Below are 26,293 nucleotides of genomic sequence, written 5' to 3' on the forward strand. Positions count from 1 at the left end.
TCCCAGAATGTGAATGCCCCCAAGCCCTCCCAACAGGTGAATGCCCCCAAGTGCTCCCAACAGGTGGCTGCCCCAAGCCCTCCCAACAGGTGGATGCCCCCGAGCCCTAGTCATGACTTGTTGGACAACATGGATTTTGAAAGAATTACTCAGACGGTATAGAACCACGGTGAAGATGAAATGACTGTTTGGTAATCCATTTACTGTTACATATTTTAAGTATCATTCTCCTGTGAGAGTATAATAGGAGTCGTGAGGTGCCATTTCATGCTAAAAGTCATTGTTCATGTAAACTTATGAGTTTTTTTTTGTGTTAAGCCTTTCTTTTATATGTGGAGAAATAAATAGCTGAATTAAACCTGATCTACCCAGACCAGATGTATTGAGTAATTTCATGTAGTCTCTTTATGGGTAGACCCTAGACATAAGCCAACTCTAAGCTTTAGGTGATTTTTTCCTCAGGGTTTTGGTGTGAAGGTCTAAAGAATTAGTGAAGGAGAAGAGAATTTGACTCATCTCTTTAGAGGGGAAGCTTACATAGTACAGAATCCATTCTACATGTAAGTCCCCAGAACTTTAGAGGGCAGGCACTGTAGCCCTCCTGGGTCCAGTAGCTGTTCTACTGTTCCATACACACCAATGCCAATTTTCAGAGACTTTGCAGGGATACAGGACGCAGGCACCAGACCTTCTCAGGCTTCCTTTCCAGAAAGTTAAGGAGTTGGAATAGATTACTAAACAAATATGCAAATCATCCAAGTCCCTCAATTTACTAGACACGAGAAATGTAAATGCTTTGGCAAAAAATGTTGACTAACCAGTTCTACTTTAAAAAGGAAAATTGATGGTACTCACATACTAGAAGGTTTTTTTTTTTTGCAGTATGTTGTTGGTAACTTTATTTTTCAAATGATTTGATAAATTATCATTTTCATCTTTATTTGATTAATCAGTACGTCAGAGATACAAGCTCCACAAGAGTATATAATTCTTTATGGACTTTACAACGAATGAAAACAGAAACAAAGAGTAATCGTGGTACATTTTTAGCACAGTTTTTATTTTGCTTGTAAATTTGTATTTATTAAAACCTGAGGGTAAGCATTATAAGAAAAGAGTATTTCTCATTTTATTCAGCTCTCAGGAAGATACATCAATCACAGTAGCATCAATGGCCTTCAAGATGCCTCTGTTACATCAGCAATGAAATTGTGCTAGATATTTCTTTCAATCCAGGGTAATTTGAAGGAAAATGCTGAAAGGCCAAATAACTGTTTTACATCTCTGGGGAAAAATAGAAAAAAATATGTCTATATACATATGCATGTACATACATACATACATATATATATGAAGTTATATTCTAGTTTTTACTTATTAGAACTCTAATTCTACACTATGGTTATCTTCAGGGGCTATAACAAAAATCCAAAGAAAAATGGAAACTCAGAATTAGTACTATGAAATCTTGCATCCTAGCAACATATCTAAGGCAGGATTTGAACTCAGATCTTCTTAACTCCAGCCAGGTCCAGGGCACTATCCACTGTGCTACTTATAGCTGCCTTGCTATAAGGTCATACAGGTAGGAGGTGGTATTCTAAATCCTCAGGCCCCGCTTCTGGTGCTATTCATTTAGTATATTTTTGTATGTTCTGAAAAATGTACTGTACTATCTCCCTTGTAGAATATAAACTCTTTGTGGGCATGGCAGAGTCCTTAGAACCTAGCCCAGTACCTGGCACATATTAGGGAAACAATGAGTGCTTCTTTTAAAAAAGTATTAATTTATTTATTTGTGACTTTTTTTAAATTTTGAGTTCCAAATGCTCTCCCTCCCTCTAGCCCCTCTTCCATCCATTGTTGTTGTTGTTTGTCCTTCCTTGTGGAAGAGGACCAATGACGTTAGGAGGGAGATATCCTGACTTCCAAGTGAATTGGATTTAAGTGAGGCAGGGCTGTGCAAAGTCATCAGCCTCACTCTCCTCCAGAGTCACCTGAGTCCAATAGCAAGGCATAGGTTTGGAGGACTGGTGATGGCCCCAGATGCAGTGGGAGTCCTTGGCCTTTTAAGCTGAGGTCTTTCCCAGGTCTCAATTTGTCAGAGACAACACCCATTCAGTGATTAAAGGGTACTTAAGAATTGAGGCAAAAGATGACCTAGTCTCCCTACACAAAAGGATCAGTCTGGGAGGGGAAGATCCTCAGGGTTTCTGGCCAGAACAGAAACAATTACTATTTATGCTCACTTGGAGCCATCAAAACCCAAACAATGAGTAAGTGAGGCCTGGACTGGGCCCTATTATTGGCTGATCAGTGAGAGCCAGTGATTTGGGTTCAAAAGTATAATTAGAGAGCTCCATTTGAATGCCAATGGGTTTTATCAAAGCCTGGTTTTTCAGAGCTAAATTTCAAGAAATCATAAATGAAAACTACATGAAACAAAAGAGTTAATTGTCCCAGTACTTAAAAAAAAATGATAGAATAAATAAGTAGGGAAGGAAAAAAAATCTAGCCCCCAAGCCCCAAGATATCTGGTGAAGTATAATTGATCAAAATTTATGTTCCTTTAAACAGAGCATCCACACGTAAGGGTATGATTCCCCACATGGACAGGGTGAAAAGAGAAAGAGAAGGAGGAGGAAGAAGAAGAGGAAGAGGGAGGAAATAGAAGCATTGCCCAACTGGAATTGGCCTTTTGGGTACCTAGTGGAGCAGCTATTAATACCTACATGTTGTTGTTCGTCCTCCATTCTAGAAGAGGACCAATGACATTCACCCATTAAGAAAGCTAAGGAAAGCAATATGATATCAATTATACATGTGAAATCATGCAAAATGTATTTCCACATTAGCCATGTTGAAAAAAAGAAAAAAAGGAAAAGAAAAGAAAAAATAAAAAGAAAGAAAAAGAAAGTGAAAATGTTATACTGCAATTTTCATTCAAAATTCATCAGTTCTCTCAGGAACTGGATAGCATTTTTCATCATGAGTCCTTTGGAATTGTCTTGGGTCATTATACTGATCATAGTAGCTAAATCTTTCACAGTTGATCCTCCTTACAATATTGCTGTTACTGTGTACTATGTTCTCGTGGTTCTGCTCGCTTTGCTTTACATCAGTTTATATAAGTCTTCCCAGGTTTTTCTGAAAGCATCCTGTTCATCATTTCTTAAAGCACAATAGTATTCCATTACAATCATATACCACAATCTGTTTAGTCATTCACTAATTGATGGGAATCCCCCCAGTTTCCAATTCCTTGCCATCACAAAAAGAGCTGCTAGAAATATTTTTGTACATATAGTCCTTTTCCCTTTTCTTTGATGTCTTCAGAATACAGGCCTAGTAGTAGTATGTATTGCTGGGCCAAAAGGTATGTACAGTTTTATAGCCCCTTGGGCAAAGTTCCAAATTGTTCTCCAGAATGGTTGCACTAGTTCACAGCTCCACCAATAGAGCATTAATATCCCAATTTTTCCACATCCCCTCAAACATTTGTCATTTTCCTTTTCTGTCATGTTATCTAATCTAATAGGTATGAGGTGGTAGTGCAGAATTGTTTTAATTTGCATTTCTTTAATTATTAGTGATTTAGAGCATTTTTAAATGGCCATTGATAGCTTTAATTTCGTCTTCTGAAAATTATCCATTCATATTTTTTGACCATTTATCAGTTGGAGAATGAATCTTATTTTTTAAATTTGACTCAGTTCCCTATAAAATTGAAAAAAAAGAGGCCTTTATCAGAGATACTTGCTGTAAAAGTTTCCCCCCAGTTTCCTGCTTTCCTTCTAATTTTGGCTGCATTGGTTTTGTTTGTGCAAAACCTTTTGAATTTCATGTAATCAAAACTATCAATTTTACTTCCCATGATCCTTTCCATCTCTTGTTTGGTCATAAACTCTTCCCTTATGTATAAATCCGACAGGTAAATTTTTCCATGTACCCCTAATTTGCTTATAACTACTTTTATGTCTAAATCATGTATCCATTTTGACCTTATCTTGGTATACAGTGTGAGATGTTGGCCTATCCCTAGTTTCTGCCAAACTGCCTCCTATTTTTCCCAGCAATTGTTGTCAAATAATGAGCTCTTGCTCCCAAAGCTTGGATCTTTGGGCTTATCAAACACTAGATTACAGTTATTTACTACTGTGCATTATATACCTAATTTATTCCACTGATCCACCACTCTTTTTCTTAGCCAATGCCAGGTTATTTTGATGATTACCACTTTGTAATATAATCTGAAATTTGGTACTGCTAGGTTGCCTTTCTCCACATTTTTCCCCCACTGATTCCTCTGATATTCTTGACTTTTTGTTCTTCTAGGTGAATTTTGTTTTGTTTTGTTTTTTAGCTTTGTGAAATAATTCTTTGGTAGTTTGATTGGTATGGTCCTAAATAAGTAAATTAATTTAGGTAAAATTATCACTTTTATCATATTGGCTTAGCCTATCTATGAGCAGTAAATATTTCTCCAGTTGTTTAGATCTGTCTTTATTTGCGTGAAAAGTGTTTTATAATTGTGTTCATATAGTTCCTGGGTTTGTCTTGGCAGGTAATAAATGCTTTTTAAATGACAGATAGATTCATGACTAGTCTAAGATTTAGATTTTTCCTTCCTTTGGAAAAGGTGTCTTCTCATCCTACCCCCACCAAGGATCTTAGTGGAAGCTTATTTTTAAATATATCCAGAAATACAAAAACTTATGCAAATAGACATTTTAGTAAGAAGAATAGGATCAGAGGATTAAAAGATTTAAGAGCCAGAAAGAACCATTGAGATCATTTAATCTAACATGGTTTTGCTTAACTCTGAGTTATATCATTTAGCGTTTGATCAAGTGAAAAAGTAGTCACTCCCACTGATGCCACTACTGCTAATACCCCAAGGACATTATGGATTTAATGGGGCTTGCCTTTACACATGCCCAGATCACCTGCCACAGAGGCACTCACATAGGAGATGCTAAGGACCTGCTTCTGGGAGATGATATTCTGTATTCCCCTACCACGTGGATGGAAACAGCCTCTTTCCAGCAGCTATATAGCTTGAACAAGCCACATCTTTAACTCTCTCTCTCTCTCCCTCTCTCTCTCTCTCTCTCTCTCTCTCTGTTTCTGTCTGTCTGTCTGGCTGTCTCTAGCATCCAGAAGTATGACTGCCCTGTTCATCCACAGCACAGGCGTCAAGAGCTGAGCTAGTTATGGGGAAGGGGAAGTCCCTTTTAGGCACTATGGCCCGAAGAGATGGGGTTTAGGCTTTGGTCTGGCCTGGCTTCATTTGTCCTTTTAGATGCAGTCAGCGAAGTCCTCAGACTCAGACTCAAGCCATGGTGACTTTGGAGGCAGGATGCCAGGCTGGATGTTGGTCCCAGTCAAGAAGGGAAGCCCTAAGAAGCCAGGGTGCCTAAGATTTGAGCCCAAGGAGGGCTTTGAATTTGATGAGACTATGCCATGTAGGAACTGAGTTAAACTGTGAACCTAATCTCCTTGCCTTCCCCAGTGACTGAATTGGTACAAGGAGGGAATTATGACCCCACTGTTTTTGGGGGCGGTATTATATGTTTGTTATTGACATAACGTGAAGTAAATGTTCCTTTGTAAAAGCTTATCTGCTAATTAGTTAAATGGAATGGGGCTGTAAATGATCCCTAAAATTGGGGGGCAGGACACAATCAGTGGGAGCTTGAGCCAATGGCAAAGAGATTAGACACCCCAAAACTCCTTTAGTATGGTAAAACCCTGGGGTAGGGGGCAAATGTAACATACCTGGCCCTCAGGCCAGGGTAGAAACTGTGACATGGAAAATAAGGAGAAAGCTGTTGGTATGGAAATACTCATAGGCAGCATTGTTTGTGTAAGGGAGGTTGCTAAAGAAGGCTTTGATCAATTTGATGAGATCCTCAGTGAGGTGGTAAGATGATGGAGTGTGGGCCTTTGTCTGGAAGCATCTGAAGAGTGTCACTTTCTCCCTGGAATTCAAGCATTCTAGCAAAAGTTGGGGTGAGAAACCATATGATCACTGACTGAGAGGTGGTTGAACAAAGAATGGCATATAGATATAATGGAATGCTCCTGCTCCTTCAAAGAATGGTGAAAATAGAGAATCTCAAGAAATGTGTTTCCCACTGGTGAAAAAGAAAGGCCATGTGTATATATATTTTTGTTAAATAACCAATTTTTGGAAGAAGGGGTGGGGTGGGGGTGTTTTGGAACCTTCCCATTTCCTCATTCTCTACTAGATCAAGCCAGCATTTGAAGGACTTTGCTTATAAAGAGATTAGATTAACTTTCTCCTCCATCTAGTTCAGACCCCACCCAAGTGGGGCCCATTGTGCTCTATTCAGGCTTGAGGGCAAGGAGGGGGAATCCTTTGTCTAGATTGACTAAGGTTGGGGGGGTGGTCTGAGAGTAAGAGGTAATCAGTCATGTCCTCTAGCCCCTCATTAATAGATCTATCTCTCATTATAATATTCATTCTCTCATTAATTGTAACCAATCAGAGTTGATTGCCATCTGTCGAGAACACCCACTCTTCCAAGAGCATCAAGAAGCTGCCATGATCTGTTTTTTGTTTAGGAGAGACAACCAAATAACCCTTTTATTAATTATCTGCCAGCAATAATTAGTAAAATGATTAATTACCCAGATACTATGTCTCTTGAACTTCTTATATGTCACAACGAATTAGTTTATGCATTGCCCAATGTTTGTGATCTGAATTTTGAATTTGAAGCTCTTTTATTTTATTTTTGTGAGGAAATGGGGGTTAAGTGACTTACCCAGAGTCACACACCTAGGGAATGTTATATGTCTGAGGCTGGATTTGAACTCAGGCCCTCCTGACTCCAGGGTTGGTGCTCTATCCACTGCACCATCTAGCTGCCCCATTTAAAGCTCTTCTAAAAAAAATATGAGTGTAGTAATTGTGTTTAGTGTTACCATAGTTGTGTTTCATATAACTCTCCCCATATTACCTCGAATTCATTGTCCACACCCCCTTACTCTTATCAATCAGTTGGGGGAACTCATCAAATTAGTCAAGGGCTCCTGATTATTCTCCCCCCCAACCCTCCTACACAAACAGTACTGCTATGAATATTTTCATACAGGTGGGTCTCTTTGAGGTATTAACCCAATAGTGGCATCAGTGGAAGGAACCACTTTTTATCACCTGATCAAACACTGAGCAGGGTTTAGAGTCAAGTAAAGCTGTGACTATCAGATTAGATAATCTCCAAGGTTCCTTCCCGACTCTTAAATCCTTTGATCCCTGGATCCTATTTTTACCAAAATGCGGGCCTTCATACATTGTTTGTATTTCTGGATGTATTTAAGAATAAGCTTCAGCTAAGACTGTTGGTGGGAGTGCAGTGGGGACATGGCTTTTCAAAAGAAGGGAGGAAATCCCAGGTTTAGAATAACTGTGAGATAGTCAATTAAAGGATTTTCATTAATTGCCACTGACTTCATCATTGTCTCCAGAAACTCATCTCTTGGAGGATCATTTCGATTCTGAAACTCACAACACTTCAGGACCCTCTGCTTTTTGGGACACTCTGATTGGAGGTAAGTAGTAGTGAATGAATAATTGGAGAGGAATTGATCTTCTTTGTAAGGAGGGGGCCCAAGGGAGCCATTTCATCATTCCCCACTTGACCATAGACTTTATCATGTCCCTGTGTGAGGTATCCTGTTCCTCTTCCTGCTACCTCTGTCTTCCCCTATTAGACTGGGAGCTCCTTGAGGGCAGGGACTTTTTTTTTTAATCTTTCTTTGTGTCCCCAGTACTTGACAAAGTGCCGTGCATGTAGTTGGCACTTAATAAATGTTGATGAACTGACTACTAGGGACTATATTAAAGAAAGGGACACAAAGAAAAAATGAAACAGTCCTTGCCCTCAAGGAGCTTACATTCTGTAGAAGGAGAAAACAATCACAACATGAATACATAGAGGTATATCCAAAATAAATGGCTCCAGAAATGGAGACTGGATTTAGAGTGTTCCTTCCTATTTGTGTTACTTTAGGCAAGTCATTTCATCTCCATGGCTTCTTTGATCTTTCTACTTTCCACTGTGCTATCCTGTCTTTGGACATGAAACCCTCTTTACCAATTTGTTTCTTGACTGTTGCCTACAGACTTACTCAGGACTTCTCTATGCTTAAAAAAAAGGTCTCATTTGAGAGCCTTCTGCCTCTTTCATCTATTTTCTTATCTCTCTCCTCCCTTCCTCAACTGCATTTCTAGAGGGAAAAAAATCTATACTTCTTTCCTTGATTTTCCAACCTCCAAATGCCTTCTTGACCCTTTGCGATATGGTTTCCAAATACCACCACTCAACAGAAACTGTTTTTTCCAAGGTTACCACTAATGTCTTAATGTTCAATGCTTCATCTTCCTCCTGAAACTTCCCTCAGCTCCTAGAGCCTTCTCACCCTGCAGTATCTCTCCTTTGTGCCAAACTCTTCTCCCATGGGTGAGTTCTTTTCCTGCTTTCCATTTTGGGTGATGGGTCCAGCCAGCCATGTTTCATTCCCCTCTTGACTGTGCTGATACTAAAGACTTTGTCATCCTGTCTCTGTGTCCCCTATCCTCACTCCTTTCCAGCTCCCCTATAGGTGTTGTAATGTAAGCTCCTTGAGGACAGACACTGTCCCTTTTTTGCTTGTACTTACACCCCCAGCACTTGGCACAGTGCCTGGCAAAAAGTAAATACTTAAAAAATGTTTGTTGCCTTGCCTGCATGGAGCTCAGTTGTATGTAGTCCCATTAATAGAACCCCAAATTTAGAGCTAGAAGGGACCTTAAAGACCATCTAGTCTAATCTCATTTTACAGAGGAGGAAACTGAGGCTTAGATGAACCAAGTGATTTTTGCCCAAGGTCACCCCCATAGTAAATGACAAACTAAGATCTTTGGATTCCAAATTTTGTGCTCTTTTCATTGTACCATAGTCATAATCACTCTTTATGCTATTTTCTTAAATTGCTTTCAGCATCCACACACTGTGGGGAATTCATCTGTGTATACATACAATGGGATTTTGTAGGTATTGAAACAAAATTTATTTTTTAAAGAAGTATGAGTCTAAAAAAAAAATTGGTAACTCATAGACTTCAGTGCTGAGTTAATTAAACTTGGTTTACTGGGTATCCCAAACACCAGAGACAGATTTGGTGCTAAATATAACACAGTCAACTTGGATTACAAAAACAGTCATCAGATTTACCTAGATCTGGCTCTATTCACCATAAACTCTACCACAGTGAATTGGGTCATAAACACAGCTTGTATTACAAAAGGCACCCAGTTCTGGGCATCTCACCAGGACCTTTTCTGTGTTCTTTGTGTTTTGTGTTTTTGTTTATTTTTTAACTTTATCTCCTACTAGGCTCGGTACTAACATAACTGAAACTTTATTCTATTTTTCACAGACTTCTTTAGGTCTATTCTTGTTTATCTTCTACCATCTGTAAAAAAGTAGGCCCTTCTAAATAAAATTCCTTTAGTAGGTGGTAGCCGTTCCTATGAACCTTGGAGGATGGAGCAGGAAGCAGTTAAGTTGCCCTTGAATTTTTTTTTAAATTATATCAGTGTTTCCTTTTAAAATTAACTACCATTCTCTTAATATCTCTACTCTTTCCCCTGACGTCCACACCTTATCCTTCTCCTCCCCCAATCTCCTATAGCATACTACGCTATTGCCAAGCCTATATTCCTGACACATTATCCCATATCAGCCCTTTCCCAGGACCTTTGAACGGCAGTCCACCGATTTCCTGCCTAAAGTCAGGGTGCTCTTCACCTGGGAGCTCCCATCCCGTTATTTTAACCTGACTCACTTGCCGGTTCTCCATTCCCCCTACAGATGCCCCTGGTCCCTTCGCTCATTCTGATCTTCCTTGTCAAGTGACTTTTATTAAATGTCCTCTAAGTGGCTAAGACTCTTTGCCAGCTCTTCACTTCCTTTTGGCAGACATGACTCCTAAAATTAACTCAATTTTATCACTCATCAGTTCACTCTCATACTTGCCAAGCCAGGAGTCAGGGCTGTTAAGGAATCGGGGACCTGGTTTTTGCATTAACCTGGTGTGTGGGCAACTCACAGCTTCTGTAGAGCACCATTTCTTACTCTATAAAATGAGGAGATTGGATTAGCTGGTTTTTAAGGGCCCTTCCAGAACTTAATTCCTATAATCCTCTGATGGGCTACCCTTTCCACTAGACACACTTTTGTAATAGAATTTTTTTTCCTTTCTTTTTAAAAACTGAAGGCTAATTTATGCCTTTTCTTTTTAAATGTCATTTCTGGATGTATCCTACCCATCCTGTGAGTCATTCCTTGTTACAAAGACAAACAATTAAGCAAAACTGACAGGTTGGTCTTGTTTGATGGCATATGCGATGTTCTGCACCCATGGCCCTCCACCTCTCTAGGGAAAGGAGGCAGTTTCATTACTTAATCTCTGTTCTGGGGCCCAAACTGGTCAATTATGTAACCAATTACACGACCAGTGGTGTTTGACATCATTTCGGTGTGCTTTTTACTTACATTATTGTAGTCATGTATGAGGTTTCCCTGATTATCAATCATATTAATATGATGTTAATATTAATCTGTTTGCAGAAGCCTTCCAGCTTTCTCTGAATTCTTTGTATTAGTTTATTTTTCTTATAGCTCAATAATGTTCCATTACACTGACGGTGAACCTAGAGAGCCGGCCTCAGAGCCAGAAGACCCGAGTTCAAATGCTGACGTTGATATAGATTATTCTGAGCAAGTTCCCTCTAGGTAGCTTTCCAAAACTTTAAGTTCATTCATTCAATAAACATCTATCAAGCACTTACTATGTGCCAGACACTGTGCTAAGTACAAAGTTGCAGACAAGGTGACAACTTCATTTCCTTATCTGAAAACTCCCTCTATCAGTGAAATTGCAGGTCCACTAGCTGCTGGCTACATTTATGTGCTTTGAAGTGTGTTTTCACAGGTAGTAGGGCTGCTCCATTGATCTCTTTGACTGGTTTTGATGCCTGAAATCCTACCATTAGAAATTTAATTTATTTGGGTTCCAAAGAAATTTAGGTCTTCAGTAGTCCTCAGTTAAAATACAAATACCTACAAGGGGTTATCCCCAGGGTCTTATTTGCTAACACTTCACTGAGGAAATTGATCAATGGCTGAAAGCAAAACGGGGAATGGGAGGGAAGGGAGTCCAGACAAGGAGACAGAAGGACCAAAATGGAACTTACGGAGACGATAAAGCCGAACTTATACTTTATAATTTTGTCCAGGGGAGGTCCCACCTAAGGAAGTCACAAGGGAATTGCAGGAATTACAGAGACCAGATCTAATCAATGGCCTTCTTCCAAGAGCTTGTCATGATCAATGATCACTTGGTTGCCCTTCATCCCCTATTAAGGCTTTACTACTGCCCACCTTTCTCTGCCTGTCACCTCTTGTCATTACTTCACTGTCCCAACCTTAGGCAAATAGCGCAGGTAAGAGCAATGATGATTTATTTTCAAAGGCATCTAATTGTTCTAATGTTGTTTTTTTGTTTTTGTCTTTTTTTTTGGTAAAGGGGAGAAATGCCTAGTATTAGGGCTCTCTAAGCTACTCTCTAGTTTTGAATTCCATGATAGGTCCAGAGGTGGGGGAGAGAGGGAAGGCTATCATCAGAAACATGGTGTGAGTGATTAGGAATTGAGAATATTTGGTGTAGAGGATTTCCTTAATGTCATAAAAAGTAGGTGAAGGGGGTGTAAAGAGTGGGTGACTTGGAGCAGCTAGGTAGAGCAGTGTATAGAGCCCCGGGCTTGGAGTCAGGAGGACCTGAGTTCAAATCCGGCCTCAGACCAGTCACTTGACACTTACTAGCTGTGTGACCCTGGGCAAGTGACTTAACCCCAATTACCTCACCAAAAACAACAACAACAACAAAAAAAGAATGAATGACTTGAGTCTGCTATGAAGACCTAAGAGTCCAGTCCAATTATTCTGATCATGAGCTGATATTTACATGTTTGGAGTCCATTGGTGGCTAGAGATGAAGTTAAGTATTCAGTTAGCTAAATGATTACCCCAGGAATGAGGGGCAGGGTGTGTGTGGAGGGACAGGGAAGAACCACAAACTTGACTTAGCACCTAGAGGTTTCTATTTGCCTGAGAATGAGCCAATGTCAAAATCAGTTTGAATATATTCTGAAAGGACTGAGTTAGAGTTTGAAAGTACTTCAGAGACCATCTAGTTCACTCCTCCCTCTTTTTACAGATGAGGCTATGATCCAAAGAAACAGAAGGAGCACTAGGTCTGGGATCAAGAAGACATAAATTCAGGGGGCAGCTAGGTGGTGCAGTGAATAGAGCACTGGCCCTGAAGTCAGGAGGACCTGAGTTCAAATCCGGCCTCAGACCAACCTGGGCAAGTCTCTTAACCCCAGTTGCCTTAAAAAAAAAAGAAGAAGAAGAAGGCATGAGTTCAAATTCAGCCTCAGAATAATTGTGTGACCCTGGGCAAGTCATTTCACTTCCATTTGCCTTAGTTTCCTCAACTGTACAATGGGGATAATAACAGTAGCTACCCTGAAGAGGTTGTTGTGAAGATCAAATGAGATAATATTTGTAAAGCTCTTAGCACAGTGCCTGGCATGTATTTGGTACCATATGTGCATTTTCTTCCCTTTCACTTTTTTGTTAAAAAAAAAAACCATGAAAATGTACATTTGTGATCTGGAGTATGTGGAGATTGGAAGAAGGTAGGATTGTAAGGGACAGTTAGGTGGCTTAGTGGATGGAGCACTGGGCCTAGAGTTAGGAAAATCTGAGTTCAAATCAGCCCTCAGACACTAGCTGGGTGAATTTGGGCATGTCATTTAACCTCTGTTTGCCTTAATCTACTAGAGAAGGAAATGGCAAACCACTCCAGAATCCTTGACAAGAAAACCCCGTGGACATTTTGGTCCATGCAGGGGTCATGAAGAATCAGACATGACTGACCAACTGAATGGGGGTTCATAGAAGGGAACAAGAGATGTGAGCGCCAGACAAGGGTGCCCAGAGGCAGTGGCAGTGACAGAGAAAAGAGTCTATAGATCATGATGGCAGCTTCTATGAACATGCCACTGAACTCAAGGAAGCAAGTCAGCTGAGGCCAGGAAGGGTTAGTGGGTGTGTGCTGGAGCCAGCTTTCTGCTTGTTAAATTTTCAGTGTGATAAGAATTTACACGTCAAAAATTGGCAACAGCTACAAATAAGGGCTGGTTTCACTGATTTCTAGACTTAAGAAAGTTATAAAAAAAGTATTACTAATACAGATTAAACTTAAAAGTGTTCCATAGGTGTTGTTCATTTGTGTCTGACTCTTCATGACCCCATTTGTGGTTTTCTTGGCAGAGATACTAGAGTGGTTTGCCATGTTCTTTTTCAGCTCATTTTACAGATGAGGAAACTAAGGCAAACAGGGTTAAGTGACTTGCCCAGGGTCATACAGCCAAAGTAAAATTTGAACTCAGGTCTTCCTGACTTCAGGCCCTGCATTTTATCTACTATGTCACCTAGCTGCCCTGAGTGCCATGGGTATGTTTGTGCTTTTTTCCTCCCTAGAGAGCCGGTTGTTAAACATTTACCAGCCCACTGCTAGACAGGAGGGTTCATTGTCAGAGTTAAGAGTTCAGAAATCAGGAAGACAGGGAGGAGGGAAGGATAGAATTTAGAATTTAAAACTTTAAAAAAAAATGTTTAAAATAGTTTTAACATGTAATTGGTGAAAAATTAAACATTATTTAGAAAAATAGAGTTCAGAGATCAGGAATCAGGGCAGTTTTAATAAGGAGTGAAGGTGAAAGAGTCCTGGGGTGAAAAACAAAGTTGTTTTGAAGTGTTGGAATCATGTAGGAAGCTGACTATCGGAGGTACAGTGAACAGAGTGCCAGACTTGTCAGGAAGGACTGTTTGAATCCTCCTTCAGGCACTCACTAGCTGTATACCTATGGGCTAATCACTTAACAATCTCTTTCATACTCAGTTTTCCCATCTGTAAAGGGGGGGGGATCATAGTATCTACCCACAGGGCTGTTGTAAGGATCAAATGAGATGAGATATGTAAAGTGTATAAGTTTAGGTACAAAAACAGATGTAGAGAGGCCTACGTTTATTCTGGCCCCAATTTCTACCATGGAGCCATTAGATTTCAGTGGCAGCAAACAGTAGATATGGCCACCCAAAGAGGGTGCCTAGTCACGTCAAATGCATTTGTATTTATTGGATGTCTGTGTACACACAGCCCTGAGTTAGGGACTGGTTTTAATCTGAAATAACAAACGCTCTGTTCAGAGGCTCTCTCAGCCTAAAACAATGTCCACTGAGGGAGACAACGAAATTTGCTTAAATCAAAATACACAGGAGTTAGTTGGTTTTTTTTAAACTATTTAAAAACTTTTTTCCTCTTTCGTCCCAATCCTTGTCCCATCCCCAACCTTGATCGTATTGTATGACTGAATTCCTTTGGGTGGAATAAAGAATCCAAACAAGAAAATTAAGATTTCATCCTGACAAAATTTGGGAGGTGAGGCTGGGACAGGAAAACATTCTGCTCAGATGGATTTCCAGAAGCTGGATTGGGGAAAATGCTGGATGATCTTTTTTTTTTTTTTTTCAATTAAAAAAAATTTTTTTTGGATGATCTTTTAAGATTTGTTCTGGCTATCCAGTACTATGATTCCATGCTGTACAGAGTGGGAAAGTGTCAAATTGGTAAGTCAGAGGACCTGGGTTCAAATCCTACTTAGGCTGCTTACTTTCTATAACAAGCCTTCCCCAATCCTCCTTAATTCCAGGGCTTTCCCTCTGTTAATTATATATAAATAAATATATGTATACATACACACACAAATATACATACACATATATAAATAAATAAATATATACATACACACACACATATATGTCTTGTTTGTTGTACATAGTTATTTGCATGTTGTAGATTGTAGGCTCCTTGAGGGCAGGGACTGCTTTTTGCTTCTTTTTGTTTCCGTAGAACTTAGCACAGTGCCTGGCACAACATGGGCACTTAGTAAATGTTCATTGATTGATATAAGCTGAATAACCTTGGGTAAATTGCTTCACTTCCCTTTAAAATGTGTGTGTAAGGGAGGGTGCAGTGAAAAGAGAGGGGGGGTTGAATCAGATCACCTCTGAGGTTCTAGCTCTGTTCTGAGATCCTATGATCCGTAAACTGGGATTACAGTGACATTAGCCTGGTGTGATTTTAGGGACAACAGGAAGGCCAGCCATGGTAGACTGAGTGAATAAGAAATGATGGCACCATCATGTGTATCAGCACCTTCCTTTATGTAAGGGTTTCCTGGGCTGGATTTACGGAAGTTCTCTGATCTGGGGCAAGATAGGATGGGAGGTGGAGAAGATCCATCTTCTCAGCAGAGCATATTCAGAGTCTCAGTTAATGAGCTTGGGCCTCTGAAATGGGCAGAGGTTAAGTTCAGAGAGCAAGGAGTTAGTTCTTTCAGGGAAATCAGAATAGCTTTCATTCTATCCAACAAACATTTTTTTAAGTGCAAGCCATGTGAATTGAGCTATGGTAGGTGCTGAGGATACAAACACAGAAAAAGAAAGAAAACCCACTGTTCTTGCCCTAGGATGCTTACAATTTGGTAAGATAAGAACTTAGCAGATAAGAAAAACATACAGATAACTAGATTGTAAATTATAATATATTGAGAGCTAGTAATTTCCTATTTTGCCTCTGTTTTTCTCTATCAGAGATCACAATAAGAATAATAATAGCTAGCATTTATATAGTGCTTTAAGGTTTGCAAAGTGCTTTATAAATATTATCTCATTTTATCCTCAAAACAACTTGGGAAGGTTGATGTTATAATTATCCCCATTTTACAGATGAGAAAATCAAGGCAGAGGTCAAGTGACTTGCCCAGGGCACACAACTAATAAGTATGTGAGGTTGGATTTGAATTCAGGTCTTCCTGAATCCAGGTCCAGAGCTTTATTCTCTGGGCCAGCTAGCTGCCTTTGGAATAGAAAGCACAGGAAATAAAAAAGGTAGATGAGGAATTGAAGCCTGAGATAAGTGAGGAACAGTAAGCAATCACTTAGCTATTCTCAATAAGTTCACTACCAGGCCTCAACAAATAACATTCTAAGTTATTGAAAGAAATAGCAGTTGTGATTCTTGAGCAGAAGTGTGTTGACAAATGTTTAATAACCAGCTCTCCAGAAAAAAGCACGCTTTTAATTTTAACTTGCATTATTGACATTTTCACCATCATTTTCCTGAGTCTAAACAATCAACCAAAAAAAAAATAAAAAACAAACAAAAAATAAATCAAGCTCCTAGTGTTTGCCAATTTCTAAGGTATAAATGTTCACCCTGAAAATTTAACAATTGACTCTCCAGAGTTGATATGAGCAGACTTCAGAGCACCATTATTCAGTGATTTCTGAAAAATCCTCTAGTGTGAGAGTCATACCACAGAACTGGATATATGCAAACATTTTCTGTTTTAAAAAGGGGGAAGAAAGTGGATATTCAAACCAGTCAAGGCATGATAGCTTGATCTTTGACAAAGAATGTATAAAAAAGGGGATTATTACAGTCCTTGACCCTGGATGCTGCTGTTTAGGAAGAGATAGGGACTCTTTGACCAGTGAATTCATTAATATAGGATATTCTTGGGCAAAGAAACTCCCTCAACCAATGTAGATGGGCTTTATCTCTGCAACTTGTGGTTTTAGAGTTGCTTAGAGCATTGACAGGTTAAATGACTCTTCTAGGGCCACACCATACAGCCAATATGTGTCAGAGGCAGGATCTGAACCCAGATCTTCCTGGCTCCAAGGCCAGAACTCTAGCCACTATGGCATGCTTCCTCTCTAGTAGCCACTCTTTAGGAAAGATGCCAAAAAACCCAAGTGTACTGAATAGGTGGCAGTCAGGAGGGAGAAAAGCTTAGAGAACATTTTATATGAGGTTAGGTTGAAGGAACTGAGTGTATTAAACTTTGGAGAAGAGAAGAAAACTTCTAACAGAGAAATACTAGTTATCTTCAAGGAAATGATGGGCTGTCATAAGAAAAAGGGATTAGACCTTCTATACTTGACCCTAGAAGACAGAATGAGAATCATTGAGTGAAAAATGCAGAGGCAGATTTTAACTGCATATAAGAAAAAAAAAAACAAAAACAAAAACAACCTAACAATTCAGTCTGTTCCAAAGTTGAATGGGATCCCTTGACAGGCTATTCCCACCACTGGTAGAGGTCTTTCAGATTTGTGGGAATGATCATTTGTTGAAAATATTGTAAAGGGGGTTTCTCTTCATGTATAGTTTGGGCATGCACAGTTGGGGCAGCCAGGTGGCACAATGGATAAAGTACTGGGCCTGTAGTCAGGAAGACCAGAGTTCAAATTTGTCCTCAGACATTTACTAGTTGTGTGACCCTGGACAAATCACATAACCTTGTTTGCCTTAGTTTCCTCATCTGTCAACTGAGCTGGAGAAGGAAATGGCAAGCCGCTCCAGTATCTCTGCCAGGAAAACCTCAAAAAGGGGTCACGAAGAGCCAGACACAACCGATAGTGACTTAACAACAACAATTCGGGCTAGAGATACTCGGAGAATAGAATCACAATGTAAATGCCAGGTCTAGTGATGAGGATGACAGTGAGAACAATGAAGATCATTTTATGATTCTCAGTTTGTCAAAGAGGCACTGTGGCCTAGTGGATAGAGAGCTGGCCTTAGCGTTCGAAGACTTGAGCTCAAGGGCCTACCACTTCTGACCCAGACTGGCTGCATGTCCCTGGGCAAGTCACTTAACCTCTTTGTTCTCTAGGCCAGTGGTGTCAAACTCAGATAGAAACGGATCCCTGCTGGCCTCACATGGATTTGGAAAACCACAAATTAACGTCATGTGTTATTTTGTATTTTAATTTATTTTGTCAAATCTTTCTCAATTACATTTTGATCTGATTTGGACAGCACTAGAGAATATTGTGGGATATTTGACACCTCCACTCTAGGCAGCTCTCTAAGACTATCCACAGGCTAGCACATAGTAGGTGCTTAATAAATGTTTATTGACTGAATGACTAACTCTAAGTTGATAAGGAGGTGCTAACCTGCGTGAATAGAGGGAGTTCCTAACAGAGAGCTTCCTACCCCAATGGAATCACACATCGAGTTTAAAAAAAATTATAACAGAATTCTAAACATAGTATTAGGTAGACTGAGGCTATGGTATAAAGTTGAGGAAAGATAGCAAGACCTTCCTCCCTATCAGATGCTAGTTAAAACATTGTCATGTTTAGAAAACTGTAATGATGACAGAGGAGTTCAGTGCAGGGTAATAAGGGGAGACAGAGTTGGCCATATCTTGGGCACTGACAGTAGGGTTATTAATACAGCATAATTATTCATGTTTTCAGATGCAAGTGGCTGAGATCAAATTGCAGAGCAGGCATACGTGAACAGTGGGTGATAAGAGGAAGGATGCCAAGGAGAGAGAGAAGGGGAGGAGCAGCTATGGAATCTAACCTAGAAGCAAGCTGGGCACTATCTTATGTACACAGTGCAGTGACGCAGAGCAGCAGGTCCCCGAGAGCAAACAAAACAGGAGGAGGAAGAGAGAGCTCCTCTTTCCTGCCCCACCCTGCCCTCCCCTGGCACTGCCATCAGGCCCAGACAAAGAAGATGTCAGGAGGGCCATTTGGCATGAACCCAAAGCTCAATGGGAACCTGAAATTAGCAGGCAAAGACCCATCTACGGTTCAAGTAAGGGATAAGAGCATATGAATGTTCTTACCAGGCTTAATATCCACTGCGACATTGCTGAAAGCTGGATTTCCCATCAGTAATTTGGGCATGCATTTGCAAATGTAAAAGAATTATAAGATCATAGATTTAAAGCTAGAATAGTACTAATAAAACTAATAAAGAAAAAAAAAACATTTTGGTGTTTTATTTTCTTTTCCTGTATGTTAATTTAAAAAAAATATATGACTAGGGGCTGGGAAACCTAGAAGTGGCCAAGGTCTCTCGGGACCTCTGCGAGTCCCTGCCTGCTGCTCCCACTGTGCCGTCCAGCTGACTATGCCAGCCCTGGCAGTATCAGCCAATCAGAGCCTGAGGGAATTTGCTGCCCAGGGGCCTTAGCACCAACATACTGATGGGCTGCATACCTCCTGACACTCAGGACAAGAAGGTTCTGTCTGTTTGCACTGGTTGGCTAACTTCAGGCCCTGAACTGAAGGAGTATTTCAATTTTCCTTTTCTTTTCTTTCTGCTGTTATTTTCCTTTCAGTTTTTCTGAGACAGAATTGGGCACATTGTGAATAGAATGACTGGGGTGGGGATGGGGTAGGGTGGAGTATACCCTCCCCTTTCCTTACTTTTCCCCTTTCCCTGCCCTTTCTTGGCATTTCTTTCCATTCTTTTGGGCAAATGAGTCTGCCTACAGACGCTGTGGCCTAAACTATTTAACCAGCATCCTAGTAGCTAGAACAGGTTTTATTCTTCAACAGGAACTTTGAACCTAAGCAAACCACACGCATTTCCTGAACTGACCACACCACACTCAGAACTGCTTTCGCTTTTTCCTTTTTTTTTTTTTTTAAATAATGAAGGTGAGCCAATGAGATGCCAGTCCTGGGAGCATGAGCAGGGTTCCCATGGTGATATTTGGTGAGCCTGCTTCCGGAAGTGAATGATGACAGAGAATGGAGGGATCTGACTTTCTGCTGCAGAGCACGTGAAGGTATTAGGTGACTGTTTCCTATATGCAGACTACGTGATAAGAAGGGGCCTTTTGGCTGACTGCAGAGCTAGAACTGAAAGTGCTTATATATAAAAGGCTCCGAGGGAAAAATTCTCTCCTTTTCCTTCCTGCTGGCCATGCCCTAGAGACAGCAGAAGACGATTGGTACCCTTCACCCCCGCCCCCAGGCTAGCTCATGAATGCAAGGCCTCCTAGGCAAAGCTGTGCCTGGGATGGGGCCACCTCCAGGTGGGCCTAGAGAAGCCACCACAGGTCCAGGATGAGATTCCATGGTGAAGACAGCTGTATAGCTGAGCCCCATAGGGAGTACATCCCTGAGGAGCCACCTGTGGGATCTGGCCTAGCAGTCAGTCTGCCTGGCGGCCGAGACATCACATTCTTCAAGCAAGGGAGCAACTCCATCCATTGGTGAGGCCACATTCAGAAGGGAATTTGATGATGCAAATGTTTTGTAGTAACCACATCAAGTTTGAACCCACTCTTTCCAGGGACCTGGGTGATAGAAGAGTGAGTATGTGTATCTGCAGTATGTATATGAGGCAGTTGGATGGCTCAGTGGATAGAGCTCTGGGCCCAGAGTTAGAAAGATGTGAGTTCAAATCTGGCCTCAGATACTTTCTATCTGTGGGACCTTGGGTGAGTCACTTAAACTCTGTTTGCCCTAATCCAATGGAGAAGGAAATGGCAAACCACTCCAGTATCTTTGCCAAGAAAATCCCATGGCCAATATTGGAGTGCTATGGTCCATGGGGTCATGAAGAATTGGACACGACTGAACAAGTATGTGTGTAAATACATATGTGTATATATACACACACACGCACACATATTCATATATACACGTACATATATGTGTAAATACATGTATGTATTATACATACACCCACATGTACATGCACGCATGTACACATATACATGTACATATATGCATGCATACAGATGTGTACACACTGGGGAACATACACATATATTCCCCAATGTGTATATATGCACACGAACAATATATATGTGCATATACATGCATTGTATATATATGTTTATACACATGTGTGCATATTTATATTTTCTATCTTATATATATCTAGAACTGAACTACGAGTTAAGCGTGTTAAAAAAACTCTACCAATCAGATTAAGCTACAGCCAAATATCTATTTCCCAACATTATATACTAGAATATCAAAATACTCACCAAAATAAACCCATACTGGATCAGAGGCAGTAAAGTACAGTGGAAGGAGTCCTCATTTATTTGGAAGTCTGGAGATCTGGGTTCCATTTCCTTCTTGACATTAATAAGCTGTGTGACCTTTGGAAAGTCATTTAACTTCCTGGGGAAACAGTTTTTTCATCTGTAAAATGAGACAGTTTAGACTAGATGACCTTTAAGATTCCTTCTTTCTTATGAATGTTATTTCATTTTATTTGGGTCCCTGGTATTTAGAGGAAGTTTTTGGTTTTTGTCTCATTTAGTGTAAATGTTTGTTATGAAGCTAAGAGCAGGCACAAACCATAAAGGCGAGCTTATTTGGGGGAGACTGAGGTTTTGCCTGAATCTGTAGTTTACATTCAAAGCAGAACTGACATTCTTCAGCCCCTGGGGTAGTGATTTCCCATTCCCCTGGCAATGAATCTTGATTTCTGATACCTCGAGAGATGAGTAAAAACAAACTGAATTTTGGCTAGTTCCAGGAGCATTTAAATTTCTAGCTGTCATCGTAATAGACCCTTTTGGCATGTGTGAAATGCACTCTTTCTCATGTGATTATTACTTGAAAAGTTAGAACCTGAGACGGATGTCAAGGTGAAAGTGCCAGTAATGACTAAGTACTGAGAGGGACAGGAAAAGATGGAGCCCAAACCGCAAGGAGATATATCTATGTGGTGTTTCACAGGAGGATTGAATTGAGTGGATAAAAGCTCAAGATCAAAGCAATCACACAGGTATAGAAAATGGAGGTAAAATGAGGGTTTGAGCAAAAGGAAATAGCAGTTCTGTTAAGTCTGGGCTCTCAAACACATCCTGAGGATGATGGAGACAACAGTTCACATGTCATACAACCTTGTCATCATAGACTCACTCTCCATAGAAAAAGCGACCCAGAGGCAGCTAGGTGGCGCAGTGGATAGAGCACTGGCCCTAAAGTCAAGAGTTCAAATCCAGTCTCAGACATATGATACTCACTAGCTGTGTGACCCTGGGCGAGTCACTTAACCCCAATTGCCTCACTTCCCCCCCAAAAAAGAAGCAACTCGCACACCAGGAAAGCGTGAAGCCCTGTCACCACACACAATGCCTGAGAAAGGGTGTGTTGACAGACTCCATCCAGCTTGTTCTGGCTGCCTCCCTGCCAGTCAATGCACCAGGGACTCGCCCATCTCAGGCAATCTTCCTGAGACTTCTCAAAATGCAGCCCTGCCAGTCTCAAACCACACCTACAGGTCTGCCTCTCCCTTGTATGCAATAAAAAAGCATCTTGAGGCCCACTGGTGGCTGCCCTATTTCTCTTCCTAAAATATCCCAGCTCTCACTGCTTCGGCAGACGGGCATGATGATGACCCATTTGCTCACAGCTGTGGTTAGCTTCCCGTGGTGCTGACAATGCAAGCCCAATTTGAACTAACTCTGCTGCCCGCTCTAAACTGGAATCTGAGCGCTTCTCTAATAACGCTGAGGAATGCATTTGAAGATTTTTTTTTTTTTGGCTTTGCTTTAAAAAATTTTCTTAAAATATTCCTGCAGTTGAGAGTTCTGTCCCTATAACAGGTTTGCCACTTATAATACCCCATGCTCCCTAAGAAAATGTATTGCATATATATTACAAATATATATTGCGTATGTACCATGAATGCCAATAAATTTACTGACAAGGACAATGTTCTCCCTCATCACGTCTATCTCCTTTCCCAGGCTCCTCTGCTGCTAGGGCCTTCCCTCTGAGATTTTCTTATACCTAGTTTGTATTTATCTTACATGTATTAATGTATTGTATTTTGTTCAGTCATTTTTCAGTCATGTCTGACTCTTCATGACCCCTTTTGGGGTTTTCTTGGCAAAGGTACTGAAGTGGTTTGCCATTTCCTCCTCCAGATCATTTTACAGATGAGGAAACTGAGGTAAACAGGGTTAAATGACTTGCCCAGGGTCACACAGCTAGAGAGTACCTGAGGTGGGATTTGAACTCAGGTCTTCCTGACTCCAGGCCCAGCACTCTATCCATTGTGCTGCATAACTGCCATATGTTATCTTCCTCCATTACACTGCGAGCAACAGGGTAGATTATCAATCAATCAATAAACATTTATTACATGCTTACTACCTGCCAGGCACTGTGCTAAGTGCTGGGGATACAAAAAGAGGCAAAAGACAGTTCCTGCCCTTAAGGAGCTTACAATTTAATGGGGCTAGGCAAAATAGACTCCTTGTTACTCCGTGTACATAACATCCCACCTTCCATCTTTGGGAAGTTGCATAGTCTGTCCCTGATGTTTGGAATGTACTCCCTCTTCACCTTTATCTTGTAGAATCTCTACTTTTCTTCTAAAATCAGCAGGGCCCTTCCACTTCCCCAGCCCTGAGATTGCCTTGTATTTATTTTGCATATATTTCTTATTTACTTATGTCTCCATGTCATTTTGTCCAATAGAAAGCAAACTCCTTGAAGGCAGGGCCCATTTCTCTTTTGTATACATCTTCCCAGTGCTTATCACACAGCAGGTGATTAATAAATGCTTGTTGATTATTACATTGTGTACTAGAGACTAGAAACACATCTCATGCAATGCATAGAACATAATGTTATCTAGCTATCTTACATGCAGTAACTAGAGACATAGGCCACATTCAGAGACATAATTCAGGCACAAAAGCATGAACGTTATAGCATTCACATATTAGCACATATGGAAGAAACATAACACAGCATCAATACCACATATAACATCATATGTACATATAAAACACACACTATATGACATCTAACAATGAGCTGATTATCTAGCTATATGGGTAACCAGTTCCTTCCTTAGACCTGGTATATCATAGGAGGGATGTATGGAGTGTTCAGGGAGGGCTAGCACTTTTGGGGTGAGGGCTTGCCAATCCCTTTCAGGTCTGCTCATCCACCTCTGGATGGCACTCAGCTCTCACCTGTAGCTCCTAGAAGGTGTAGCATGTGCAGTGACCACACCCTGGTAAAACCGTCTCAGCTGATGGGGTAAACCAGGCTGAGGATAACCAATAGGTCTTAAACCTGTCAGTGAGTGAGGGAGATGTCTACCCCAAGCATGTGAAGACTTCCCCCGGTGCAGGGGTGGGGAACCTACACCAGTGGAATGGGTGGATGAGAACAATTTGTTGCAGTGTTCATGAAGGTAGCTGAAGAAGGTGCTGTGGAGTGCTTAGAGTCTGGTCAGACGTTAAAGATGCCCAGGATCCACTGCATCCTGGGTCATGGCCTGTCGTCCTGACTTTTGACCCGCCTGGACTTTGGTGATTCTGGAAGAGAGAGTGAGGCTGAGGACTTTGTGCAGCTCTGCCTCACTTAAATCCTATTCATGTGGGAGTCAAGACATCACCCCATATTATCATTGGTCTTCTTAGAAAACAAAGGACAAACAACTAGAACAGCAACAATATCATAGGTTAACTTGGTCACTGTTGGGACAGTCCTCACACTCCCACTGTGACCTGGTAACAGCTGTGTTATTGCCAGACCTATTGTCATACCCTCTCAGACCTACTGGCTTTTCATATTAAACCTGAGCAGATGGATGCTCCAAGTAGAACGTCATTTTCTCCAGACACAGGGAAGAGTGGAAACAACACTGGCTTCAAAGTCAAAGGCACTGTGTTCAAATCCTCCCTCTGACACTTATTATCTTTGTGATCTTGAACAAGTAACTTAACCTCCCTGGGCTTCAGTTTTATCATACATAAAATGAGGGGAGTGAACTACATAGCGTCTGAGGCACCTTCTGGCTTTAGTTCTATAATTGTGGGACACCAAGGATGGCCTCTGTTCCATAGGGCCCTCTGTACCTGGAATAATAGACGGGAAAGGCATGGCCTCTGCATTCAGCCCTCATCTCTTGTCTGGGCAAATGATACTACCCAAATTAATCTACCAAAATAAATATAGTGCATGGTACACAGCAAGTGCTTAATAAATGCTCTATCTACCTACCTATTTAAGAAAATAGACCACTTTGGTGACAAAGATAAAAAGCTTTTGAATAAAATGAATGCAGCTAGAGAAAGAAGCAAAGACAAATGAAAAATTTGCATAACAATCTGATAAAAGGCCAACATCCAGAATCAACAGAGAATAAGTGCAAATCTATTGGGTCATTACTTAATTGACAAGTAATCGAATGATGTGAACAAATACTTCTCAAAGGAAGAAACACAGACTATCAATAGCTATGTTAAGAATGTGCTCAAATTGGCTATCAATTAGAGAAATGCAAGTCAAAACACCTCTGAGACCTCCTTTCCCATCCATCAAATTAGCAAAGAAGTTAAAAATGGCAAAATTCAATGTTGGCAAGTATGTGAGCAAAATAAGTGCTGTAATTCATTGCTGGAGAAATTTGAATTGTCTGAAACATTTAGGGAAACAATTTGGAATTATGCAGGGAGAGATAAAAATTGTTCATACTTGATGAAATATGGTCAGGTTGGGACCTTTCCCCCCAGAAGGTGGAGGGAGGGAGCGTGTAGACAGAACCATTAGAATAACTGATGAGTCTATTACAGGTATCCCCTGATAGCAAATGAATCTATAAACCTATGTGCTTATCTTTATCTGACCAACTCATGCCCAGTTTATTGAAGAGAGGCTAGGTATTGTTTACCCTTGACTGGTACATTTGTTAAGGCTCCAGTTTCCAAGGTATATTCCTTATAGATCCTAATTACCTTGAGGGCATTGAGAATCAATCTACATAGCACTGCTCCATAAGGAATGATATATGTGTATATATATATATATATGTATATATATATGCACATAAGTATATATGTGTGTATCTTTGTTCATATACACATATGCATCTATATACATATATACTTATATGTGTGTGTATTTATTTATGTACGTGTGGTTTTTCTGTTGTTCAGTTGTTTCTGTCATGTCTGACTCTTCTTAACCCCATTTGGAGTTTTCTTGGCAAAGATACTGGAGTCGTTTGCCATTTCTTTCTCTAGCTCATTTTGCAGATGAGGAAACTGAGGCAAACAAGGTTAAGTAACTTTCCCAGGGTCACACAGTTAGTGTCTGAGGCCAGATTTCAACTCAGGATAATGAGTCTTCCTGACTTCAGGCCTGTCTCTCTATCCATTGCACCACCTACCCGGTCAATATATACATACACACACACACACATGCATGTATATGTATGTATATGTATGTATATGTAGGTATGTATGTATTTTGGTCCAGTCCTATTATTTCATTGGTATAATCAA

At 40.5% G+C, this 26,293-nt stretch overlaps 1 long non-coding RNA gene across 1 annotated transcript in view; it reads left to right on the plus strand.

Annotated features, from left to right (window-relative positions):
* The window catches only part of LOC114034329, a 23,284-nt gene extending 4,398 nt beyond the window's left edge, over positions 1-18,886 (plus strand). The window contains exons 2-3 of the long non-coding RNA XR_003568087.1: positions 7,495-7,578; positions 18,477-18,886. This is a non-coding gene — a long non-coding RNA (uncharacterized LOC114034329). The remainder of the gene's footprint in view (positions 1-7,494; positions 7,579-18,476) is intronic.
* Positions 18,887-26,293: the final 7,407 nt, after the last annotated feature.

Source organism: Vombatus ursinus, unplaced genomic scaffold (genome assembly GCF_900497805.2).
Source record: "Vombatus ursinus unplaced genomic scaffold, bare-nosed wombat genome assembly UNPS02008961.1, whole genome shotgun sequence".
Classification (NCBI taxonomy): Eukaryota; Metazoa; Chordata; class Mammalia; order Diprotodontia; family Vombatidae; genus Vombatus; species Vombatus ursinus.